The sequence below is a fragment of the Centruroides vittatus genome, unplaced genomic scaffold (assembly GCF_030686945.1).
Source record: "Centruroides vittatus isolate TY-2023 unplaced genomic scaffold, ASM3068694v2 contig_971, whole genome shotgun sequence".
In the NCBI taxonomy this organism is placed as follows: domain Eukaryota; kingdom Metazoa; phylum Arthropoda; class Arachnida; order Scorpiones; family Buthidae; genus Centruroides; species Centruroides vittatus.
Genome location: NW_027122644.1, coordinates 1,197,777 through 1,210,490, shown reverse-complemented (window position 1 = coordinate 1,210,490; position 12,714 = coordinate 1,197,777). Strand labels below are relative to the sequence as shown.

The window sequence follows — 12,714 nt, the reverse complement described above, 5'->3', positions numbered from 1 at the left end:
AATAGTTACTCGAAATACTGATTAGTTTTTCGCTCTTTTAGTAGCGTAAATCGAATCGATATTAAGGAGTCCAAACCTGGCGTAGCCACTAACGTTGTGGATAGAGTAAAACTTGTTGGATATTGTACAGTGTATATATGTGTACAAGTGCGTTTCTCACATTCTTGTACGACTTTTTTCATTATTTATTTACCTACAAAGGTTTTGGGGTTCGAGCGATTGGGTATATAATCTTGTTACTCTATTGGCTCTTTTAATATGATATCAATTAATATTTTTCTGATCTTTTAGGATAAAAAATGGTGAATATTTTGCTAGTCTTTAAAGAAATTGAGCCTACTCTTCCTAATTCTATTATCTAATATAAGACCCCTTTATATTCTTTTAAATAAAAATGCTCATTTTTTATGAAGTAAAATGGGTTTCTATATTTTATCCATATAAAATTCAATATAATTTTTAAGTTAAACTTTTAACACTAGAGCAGTTTTTTAATAAACAATGATGACATTTCTACACTTTTTTCAATTTTTTTATAGCAACTTTTATTATATTTATTGAGAAAATACATACGACATTGGAACAAACTCTCTACCAGTGCAAATTCAATGACGAGAAGTCATAGTATACAATATAGACAACCGTGATAAAACCTGATTAGGTAGATTAGAAAAGATTAGAAGTTATTCGCATTGTAAATGTCAAACAACTGTGTTTCTGAGATTATTTTTTAAAAATTAAAAAATAAGGCAACTCACCTTCTTCTATGCTTCTGCTCCTAAGAACTTGCTGACCTGCTTGATTAATTCCATTATTTGAATAAAAAATCAATATGTCCTGTTTCTGGACCAAGAATGTCTAATTCTTGGTCCAGAAATATTAATTGTAATTAATTAATTAATGTATTTATTCGTTTTAAAATATTTACAGTTTATATATATACATCTAAAGTGTACTTTAATCAGGATAAATAGGAAAATTTGAAATTTGTCGGTAATTTACTATAAGATAAATGATTTTTAATAAAAATTAATTACCTAAATTACTGTCTTTGTGAATGACATTCACAAATTATGCATAGTGTTTATCTAATCTTGATAACTTAGGAATATTTTAGACGAAAGGAGCAGCTGGATCTAATCCTATAGACATCGAATAAATATAAATATACAGATTTATTTAATTCTTTTTACATAAATGTAAAATACACGAAAAAATAATATTTTTCTTTCACTTCTGACTTACGGATATTCTATAACTTCAAAGAGAAAGAAATTGGAGACACACATAAGAAATATATTTTAAATGGATACCCAAAAAGATTATTAAAGGAGTGGTATCAAAAACTTTTAAGAAATAGATTTAAAGTTAAACAACGTCAAGAAATAACGCAATATGTACCATTTCCGTATATAAAAGGTATTTATGAAAAATATGATAAGTTTTTTAATCAAAAATTAATTAGATTGACTCCATCCCAAAATAACAGGTTATTAAATATGATGATTATAAGAAGCACCAAAAAAGGATTTATTGGAGGAGGAAGGTGTCGTTTATCGGATAGAATGCACACGTAACGACCCTAGTTTTTACGTTGGTGAAACGAAGATTGAAGATTAGACTATCATAACACCTGGCTTCTGTAAGGTTGAAAATAAGTAGTTCTCCTCTCTTCCAACACTGTAATAGTAATAGTTGCCAGATCAATACTAATAAATTAAAAATTATTTTTAGAGAAAAAAAAACAATGTAAAACCGAAGGTAAAAGAACACTTCGCTATAATTATGCAGAACAACAATGTAAATTTAAATACGGGAATGTTAACAGCAGAATGCTGGGGATTTTTTGTAAACTATATAAGTGATTCTTCTTAACAAGTTATTGTCGGCACCAGGACTTTGTCCCCGCTTTACTGGCTAAACGCGAGTATCAATCCAAAGACTCACTTAAGAAACCTCGAGAAGTACAGTACATAATTCAGACAGGCCGTTTCACGTAGGGTGACGGCGCCTTCTATCGGAGAGAAGGCACACTAAGGCCTAATCTCCATATGAACCAGAGGGAGAAGTAGAAGTTAGTGTCGGAGCATGAACTGTGTACGATTAGCCACACTGAAGAGGCCTTCCATAGGCGAAATGCATTTGGGGAGCCCATTATTAATATAAATAAAAGTTTTTCTCTGAAAGTTTATTTCTTTTTTAACTTTAATCTTTTTTTTATTCATTATTGATATAATGTTTTTAAAACTTTTTGAAGTTATAGAATATCCATAAGTGAGAAGTGAAAGAAAAATATAATTTTTTCGTGTATTTTACGTTTATGTAAAAAGAATAGAAAAAGTCTGACTCCACCGTTTTTTACAATTATTTTGGAAGATTTATTTAAGTTATTTATGCAAAAAACATTTATATTTAATTTTATTTTAAATTTCAGTGTATCTGTAATTGAATTATATTATATTTTAATATATTTAATATATAAATTTATCAATTATGTTTGGAATATATCTTATCCCTTCTTAGCATGTGAAGTCACATGTGCCCCAAACTAGCACCAATTATATGTAATTTTTTTTTTTTACGAAACTATTTTCCGATGAGATCTATAAAAATATAGAAAATAATGCTCCAGACTTTTAAGTAAAATAAATATTAAAATAACTTATAATAAGATATAATATGAATCTTGTAATTTCTACATCAACTACTCTAGAATTAGTTACTGCTTGACTGCGTGGTTATTTAGAACTGTTTCTCCAATCAACGATTAATATATGATCTCCGCTATGTAATAATGAATCTTTTATTTCCCGAAAGAACATAATTAAAAAATTCGATTATATATTTAACACTGAGGATATTTAACATTTAATCATTCACACGAACAATACGATAAATGATTTCAAATACCTGAAGGTATCTGGTTATACTTGATAAGGTATATATACATATCTGAACAGCATGTATCATAACGCAGAAAACATGAGAATTAAAAGCTGCATAAAATCTTACAATTGATTTATTTTACAGCTGCTAATTCAATAAAGTATGTAAAAAATACTTTAAAACACACCTGCACATAATACTGTAAATCCCTGATTTTACGATCCGACTGATATTCAAAAACCCATCATTAAATGAGCCGTCATAAATTGAACAATGAATGATTCCCCAAAGACTCAGTATCATAAATTGAAGTTCTATTTCTAGTAATACAGTTTGAAATATATAATACCACACCAAAATGACCAATAAAACAGAAAAGGGACTAAGATACAGCATTTTGTAACTCATAAAAGAAAATTTATACCAGTAATTGCTGGGAATGTTACAGCAAAGTCTACTGTATATGTGTTTCTATAATCAAATTACATTTAGAACATGTAAATATTGTATTAATTATGTTGTTTTTGATATTTATTTCATATAAAAAAACTAGTTTACTTCTAAAGACCTCAATTTAATCCACTCCGAATTATATTTTTCTTATTCTTTGGTTACCTATACTTAAGCACAGAGACGTTTCTTTCCCGGATGTCTGTCGGTGCATTCTTACTTTCCTGCCTTAAGTGAAGAATAAGGTAAATAAAATTAAAAGAGGTATGAACGGTTGTCCTTACATCTGTGTCTAAGACAACTTGTGGTTATGGTTGAAATTAGTACACTTGCAACTCATTTAGTTTTTTCCTAGCTTGCTCCTCTTTCTTGGATACAGTTATTTACCAATTGGAAGAAAATAGTGAAAAAGAGGGAAAGCAATTGCAACGAAATTTTGTTTATTGGTTTAAACCTACGTCCATCAATTAGAAATCGCGTTACATTTCATTCGTCGGCAGAGAATAGTTCCTCGTTATTTATAAAATTATTAATGAAGATAATTATATAAATATCACGTAGATAAATTCAGACGTTACAATAACGTTTTCATTTGAAGTTTGCGAATGAATATACAAGAAGTAAAAATAGTTCAGCCTCGGGTAAAATGGCGATTTGTCAACTAAAGTATCCTCTCTTTTCAGAATTTTCAGTAACTCATGGTGAGTGCTCGGACACTTAAAAATCACTTGAAATGTGCGAAACATAAGACAAACCTAGTAGCAGCGGAAGGAACTTCCTCAAATATATTATGGTAAGCCAAATTATATATATATATATATATATATATACATAGTGTAAGTTTTAATAATATATATTTAATATTAATTTTTGACAAACTATATTTAAACGATGGAAATAATTTAAACGGTTACGTAAAAATGTTATAATCACTTTTCTAAGCATTATCTCGGTAATTTTTAAATTGTTGTGATCACTCTGACTTACTATAACACGTGCAGAGAAAGGAGCTTAACTGGTCAACACGTCTCTAGCCACTTCAGATTGTGATTGACCAATAAAAGTCTCCGGCGGATTGATACCGGCAAAATGTTTGTTTACGGTAAATAGACTATAGTACACTTTGGGTCTTCATGCAAACGCGGAAATAAAAATATTCTTGTAAACATCTGGCCTTTTCAGGGTTCTTCTGAATACCGATATCAACAACCTAGACCTATATATATAATGAGACGAGTTGATAATAATAATAATAATAATAATAATAATAATAATAACTCTCCCGTGGTCACCACCTGGTCGTGGTGGGAGAGCCCAGTAATTTTACTGATCCATAGGGCAATGCAGGCTGGAGCACAAGCTCCTGGTAGGGACACCCATGCCAGTAAGGTCTATGGGGAGAAATGAAGCTAAGAGTGACCACACCCACATTCTGTGGAGATATTTATTATGGTAATAACCAGATCAAAGTGTGATACCGGCTCGGACGTCGCCCGGGTTAACAAGGTCCGCGTTCGTAGGTTAGGCAGAGGCTCACGTTCGAAAAATAGACCACAGTCTCCCTTGGTTACCGGTGGCGAAAGCTGCACCGGCCCAAGCATGGCTACTGCAATGCCCTCAACAGATGTGAGGAACCAACCCAGCCTTGGTGTTTCTGTGGCAATGCATCCACAGACCACAAAGGCTGGAAAACCACGCCAACGGATAAAATGGACAGTAGAAATGAATAAGTTTATCATCCGTACTTACTACATGATCACAAAACTCGAAACAAACATGACAGCAGACAGACAACAACTACACCATAGATTCACACAACAGTACCTTCATCTCACTGTCACCGAACAAAGAGTTGTTGATCAAAAAAGAACAATTATACACAACAACCTTATTCTACAAACAACACTTGAACTTATCAAACAACAGGTTGCTGATCAAATACATCAACAGACAGAAACATCTAACATTAATGAAGATCATGTAACCTGTCAGGATAATCCAGCAACAAGCATTGATAATAACACACATACAACAATTACCACTAATGATACTACAGACACTTCCTCATCCATCAGTGATAACATAGACATGGATTTAGTTAATACGCTCTCACTTATATTTCAGGAAAAACTCACTAAATATACAGGTACAGATCCCACACAAAGACCACGAATACCAAAAATCAACACGTCAAAAGAAGAAGGAAAAACACTAAATTATGTAAACACTCACTTACTACCACACTACATTCATTCAATTTCTACACTCTCAGACATACATACATTAGTTTATGCTGGGGCAGTCACAGTAGTGACACACCATGGACTGAAAATACAATTGCAGACAGATGCACACAAAACAAAATTCTATCACAAGCCTGCCTGGCAGAGAAGAATAGAAATACAAATAAATGACATTAGACAGCAATTAGACAGGCTGACACAATACACTAAAAACAACATAACACCCAAATTAAGGAAACAGCTCAAAAACATTTTCAAGAAAATAAAAACACACACAAAACACGAACATCACAACACACACATTACAGAATACATTGACACACTAAAACAAAAACTTGCTGCCAAAGCACGTAGACTCAAACGATACAAAACATGTACACTACGAAAACAACAAAATAAATTATTTACAAACAATGAAAAACTCTTTTACAGACAAATTAATAACAAAGCAAACACTGCTACACAGCACAGTGGCACACCAACAGAAGAAGAACTCACAACATATTGGTCTTCTCTTTGGTCCAGTGCTGTCACGCACAATGCTGATGCAGGCTGGATCGAGGAGGAGAACAGAAACTTGCACAACATACCAACTATGCCCTGTGCTGAAATAAACATACATGATTTCCAATGCACTGTTAACAGAACACACAACTGGAAGACACCTAATGTAGACAACATTCACAATTTCCGGTACAAAAAGTTCACATCACTGCACCAGGAACTAGCTAAACACCTAACACACATCATCATCAATCCACAAAACATGCCAAATTTTCTTATTCAGGGCATCACCTACATGAAACCTAAAAACAACAATACCACAGACCCCACACAATACAGACCAATTACATATCTTCCAACACTCTACAAATTATTGACATCCTGTATCGCAAACAAAATATACAAACATATTGAAGAACACGATATTCTTACGGAACAACAAAAAGGTTGCCGTAGAAATCACAGGGGATGCAAAGAATAGTTACTCATAGATTCAGTCATTCTACGGCAAGCACACAAACAACACAGAAACATACACATGGCATATATAGACTACAGAAAAGCATTCGACAGTGTTCCACACAGTTGGCTGATACATATTCTACATATGTACAAAATACATCCATCACTCATTGCATTCTTTCAAAACACTACGCAGCACTGGAGAACAACACTACATCTCGGGGTTAGTAACACTTGCATACAAACAAACCAAATTTTTATTAGGCGAGGAATTTTTCAAGGAGATTCCTTGAGTCCTCTCTGGTTCTGCTTAGCCCTGAACCCATTATTCAACATGTTAAACAGCACGGAATATGGTTACAATATCAGACATGAAAAAACAACACAGTTTACACTGTCACATCTCATGTACAGAAAATGTCACATCATCTATACAACACATCACTTCTGGTTGCAAGCTCTTGGCACAGACAGATTATTTACACAGACATAATCAAGTAGCAAATATAATACACCAAGAGCTTGCAAAGAAACACAAATTAGTAGACATCCACGAACCATACTACAAATACATTCCACAGACAGTATTGGAATACAACACGCACAAAATGTACTAAGACAGAGCCATAATCACAGATAAAACAATTTACCACAACAGACCAGACATCACACTCACTGACAAACACAATAAAATCACATACATTATAGACGTATCCATTCCAAACACTCACAATATACAAAACACATGCACTGAAAAAATTAGCAAGTACACAGAACTCGCCCAGGAAATAAGGCATCTGCGGAGGATGGATAGGGTGCTTATTGTACCTGTTGTTCTCTCCTCTACAGGTGTCATACCGCACACACTACACAAAAGCCTGGGCACATTAGAATTGAATAGAAACACATACATCACACTACAGAAGGCCACTATATTGAATACATGTCATATTGTGAGAAAATTCCTGAATACAGACACACACACTGATACACTTCTTTAATTTCTGTTTTGGTTACTATGCCTTGACTTTGGTCCGGCATAGTACACAGCCACCGGTGTTAACCGAGTATATCTCACTTAGCCCAACATAATAATAATAATAATCAGCGCAGAGCCGAAACGGTTAGGAGTTGAAAGTTGAAATTTGGTACACAGTTAGGGTACGTCACGGGGACCCACACTGAGAAGGGATTTTTCGAAATTCCTCCCCACGGGGGAGAGGGACAGAATTAAGGCTTAACACTTCCATCAACAGTGGAAGTGTTACGTAACAATGGACGTTGTTAAGAGAAAGCGACGTGCAAGACGCAGATGCAGTTTTTTCGTTTTTGCGGAAAATCGAACATTTTTTAGACCCATCTAAAAATTCTCTAATTAGTCTGGAAACAGGAGGACCCAATTCTTGCATTCCGTGAAAACGGGTAAGGTTGACTATAACGTAATAATCATCGCTATCGTTACTTTTGCCCGAGCAATGTCGGGCCTACCTGCTAGTTTCCAATATTTTGTATTTTTATCATTGTACTTTTTGTAAAATTTATGATTGAATAGTCTGTTCCCTATCCTTTTTCATCTGTTCTTGACAAAATGCCTCATTCGACTTGGGTCCCTATGCAGTTGCATAGTCTTCATTTACAATAGCTCCACCTAATGGTGGAGTTACCATAAATGAAGACTCGTCTAAATGCATTCGTTTCCATAACATTCTTTGGTAACGGAGCCGTGATGAGGGCAATGAAGGCCTGTAAACTTCCTTTTGAACTAGTTGCCAGCCAAACCGGAAGCTTCGGGGAAATTTGAAGTGTCATTTGAAGAATATGCGTTTAGCCCTTTTTTGGTGAAACGGCGACTATTATCAGTACTTTGACTTTCGTCAATTATCAGTAAAATCTGCCAGTTACATTTCTTCGATCAAATTCTTTAAAATGGAACGTTATTTACTCAAACTTTTTCGATAAATGGAATCAGATTTCAATGCACATGCGGAAAAGATACTACTTCCGTTTTTCAGTACGCGCCACAGTTGAATTTAAATCAAATAAATAAAAACCTCGTTAATTGACATTCACGTAATATAAATGACATCCAAGAATTCGTCCATAAAGGTGCTTAAGTTAAATTAAATAACAAAAATTTATTATATATAATTCAGTATTATATTATATACAATATTACATTGCATTTGTAGGCATTTTAATGAATGAAAAATACAGCTAAAACGGTAAAAAATGGGAGTGAGGAACAGATTAATTTATTTTACATTTGGATATATGAGCGCTACGTTTTGGCTCTATGGAGGACTTATCACGCTATTGACGTTGTCGGAATAATCATACATAATTGGGCGAATACAGTTTTATTATAAATACTATATGCATTTCGAATAGATTATATAACCAAGCTAAAATAACCAAACTTTTAATATGATTTTAATGTCTGTTCATATTAGTTTTCGGCCAGTAAACCTAGTAAATCACTGTTACTTCAGTATAAAATATAAAAAATAACTAGGCTTACATTAAAAATACAATTTTAAAATTAAATACACGATTGAGTAAATAATTTAATGAATTATAATAGGGAAATAATTACATAACCCTAAAATCTCAGATAATTGAAATATTTGTAATCATTATATATACAGTATATTACTATATTATTTATTATCTTACTATATTATATTATTTTTTACGTATTAAAGAATTAATATGTAAAAAAAATAAAAATTACCTTCTCATACAGTCATGTTACAATATTTATTCAAATTACATAGTTGTATTTTTTATTGTTAGCAGTTCCTTTATTAACAATAAATACATTTATGCGCATACCATTTATTCTCTGATGTGTATCAGAGAATAAATGGTATGCATATAAATGTATTTATTGTTAATACTTATCTGATGTGTATCAGATAAGAGAAAGCTAGATATCAGCTAATTACAAATGAACAAGGTATTTATTTAGCACGAATAAAATCCATAGCCACAAGTCATTGTCTTCTCTGTTACAGTATTTATATCAGGAATTACAAGGCTTTGCCAAGCAGTGCACTATATATGTTTTAGGTTAATTATAAAAAATAATAGCAATTTGGTCTTGAATTTAATTACATAATTTGGTGTTGTTTAAGATTAATAATTGATGAATTACCATTAGTTATTTATTATACCTGAATAGTTAGACCAATAAAATAACTAAATAAATGGATAAAAGATAAAGCAAGAATGAACAGTCTACGTAATTAAGAACTATGAAAAAATATAAAATCTTATATTCGATTTAAAATCAAAAGTTTAAAAATATAAAACGTTAATAAGTATTTTTAATTCAAAACAATTTTTCACATTCAAAAATAAATAAAAACGAGCAATTATTTATTGTGATATCATCGCCATAATGCTGGACTGCAATTTTTCGTCACAATCTTTCAATTTTACTAGTGTCTTGCTCCTGTACATCATACTTTTCCTGTTAGCAACAGAGTCATGCCAGTCATCTAACTTCATCCAGAAGAAAATATTTTAATTAAAATAACGTGATTTCCAGCTTGGACTGAAAGTTTGTGTATAGTTATCCGGTGCCTCATGCACCTAAGCTTTCTATATCTGGTATCAACTTTCATCTATCTAACTCCGCTCTCGAGATTAAGAAAAAACAGACAGACAGAAAGATGCCGGTGGGAATTTATAGATCAGCAATTTTTGAAAATTGCAGCAAAAAAAAAATCGAGTTTATTTATGAATAGTAGTAAAATTTGTATTTAATTATTATAATTTTTTTAAATGTAAAGAATTATTTGTTAAAAATTACTATTAATTAGAATATAAAACACGAGAAAAACTAATATTAATTAGGCCATATATCAGAGAAACAAGTTTAAGTTACATCAACTTTGGAAGTCTTAAATGAATCTAACCAGTGTAATGTATAAACTACATCCATTGATTGACATTACTGTTATTATAGGACAACTTTAATTAAATTCTACGAATGTGTCTGATACAGCACGTAAGAAAACATTCTACTTTTATTTTATTTTAATTTTAATGTTTACCGTTGAAGAAGTTTATTTAATTAAATTAGTAAAAAATTATTGATCCGTGTAAATGAAAGAGATTTCTTTTAAAATTCTGTTATTAAAATTTTTATTTCAAATCATTATTTTTAAGTAAACTTGAAAAAATAACACAAATTTTTTCTTTTCTTCTCAGAAAGATTGAATTTTACTTTAACTTATAATTAAGAAATTCAGACTTTAATAGTATTTTCTCATTTAGAAGTATTTAATAATTAATAATTATCAATCAATTAAATAAGTTTTAATTATTATTTTGCAAAATATATTAAAGTTTTGATAATTTGTTAAATACTTCTATAAACTTATATTCGTAAATTTAGTTAATATTGTAAATGATTTACGTTTAGTTTCATAAATTATAATAAATACGGTAAGTACATTTATACTGGATAACTTGGAGTAGTTCGAAGTTTACGGATTATACTTGATAACAGTTATTGGATAACTTGAAATAATTTTTTTTACTATTTAACAGCATTAATTAAAAAAATGAATTTAATCTCTTAATTACTTCGTATAAAATATAAATAACAGATTTGTATCATTTAACTTACATATAATTTATTAAACTGTATAGCATGTACAGTTTAATAAATTATATGACCATGGAAATATATAATAGAAAAAAGAATGGGGGCTTAAAAACCCTTAAAGCATGTTTCTTTATAACTTTGTTTACTATGTTTTATTCGTTTATTTATTTTTGTTTACTTATCTTACTCATTTAATATACACCCTTCTTTCAATTTAGTTTAAAATTAAATGATTTTTGAATTTAAAAAATGTAAAATGTTCGAAAAAAATACGTTCTATTTTGGAACATTTATAGTAAACCTGACGATGGCCTACAGTAAATAGGTTGAAAATTTTTATATAAATAAACGAATTTTAAAGTCAGCAAAAAATTAGGTGTTGGTGAAACTGAAATATAACAGTTTAAACATATCTTATGATTTTCTAGTATACTGTATATGTTCTATACACGGACCATGCACACGGGGAAATTTTGGGGGTTTAATTGCCAATTTGGAGAGAATTAAAAACTTAAAAACAGCATGTTGTACATAATATATATTTATTTTGCACCCTTTCAGTTCTTTCTTAATCTACCGTATTGTGCTACTCTATATGCCTATATTGTAAAAATTAATAAACTATGTTATGAAAAAATAGTTTAAAAAATTCCATCCTTTTAAAAATCCTGCGCATGGACTTGGTTCTATATATATTATGTTCTACTTCGTATTAAACTCGAAACTATTTTATTCGCGTATATAGACTAATAAACATCGGTTCCATTCTTATTCTGGCAGAGACTATAATTTTTATATATCATATAAGTAAATGATAACTGTTAAGAATAATCACTAACCTGCGAGAACGGTTTCGAAACTCCCCCAATTATTGCCAAAGAAGAAAGTAGACAGCTAAATGTAAGCAGCCTTTTACTGATAACACAAATTCCATACGGCAAAATCTACAATTGATCATTAGCAGATACAAGAAATAGATGAAAACAGTAACAACGTATTACTTCCTGATATTTGTAACAATAATGTAAGGAATACTCGTTAAATAACTATTTAATTAATAAAAAAATCGTGAAGAAAATAAAAATTCAGGCAACGAAAATTTGTCTATCAATACGCAAATCATACTAAATATTAAATAACAGTACAGTTGTTCAAATATAAATATTACAAGAAGAGTTTTTCATAACAATAAAATTTGAATTCATTTAATATAATTTTATGTGATATTAAACTTCATAAAAATGAATTATTTTAAGTTGAATATTTCAATGATTTTTATATATTTTAAATATAAATTTTTACAAATATCTTCTCGGAAATTAAATTATATATTTTTTAATATTTATCATAATTATAATTTAATACTAGATACATTTATATACTATATTACAAACTGTAGCAAACTCTAGATATATCATTTATCATTTAATAAATAACTTGTGGATTATTAAGCCGTTTCTTTTTACTGAATATTCTAAACGTGACCTGATTCTCTGACCGGAAATAGAACTTAACAAGAAAACTATTATTAGATAACAGTTAAACGATATCCTG

General features: G+C 30.6%; 1 protein-coding gene across 1 annotated transcript in view; it reads right to left on the bottom strand.

Moving 5' to 3' along the window:
* LOC136985528 (leptin receptor overlapping transcript-like 1) overlaps positions 1-12,714 on the bottom strand; it is a 324,027-nt gene that overhangs the window by 93,579 nt on the left and 217,734 nt on the right. The window lies entirely within an intron of this gene.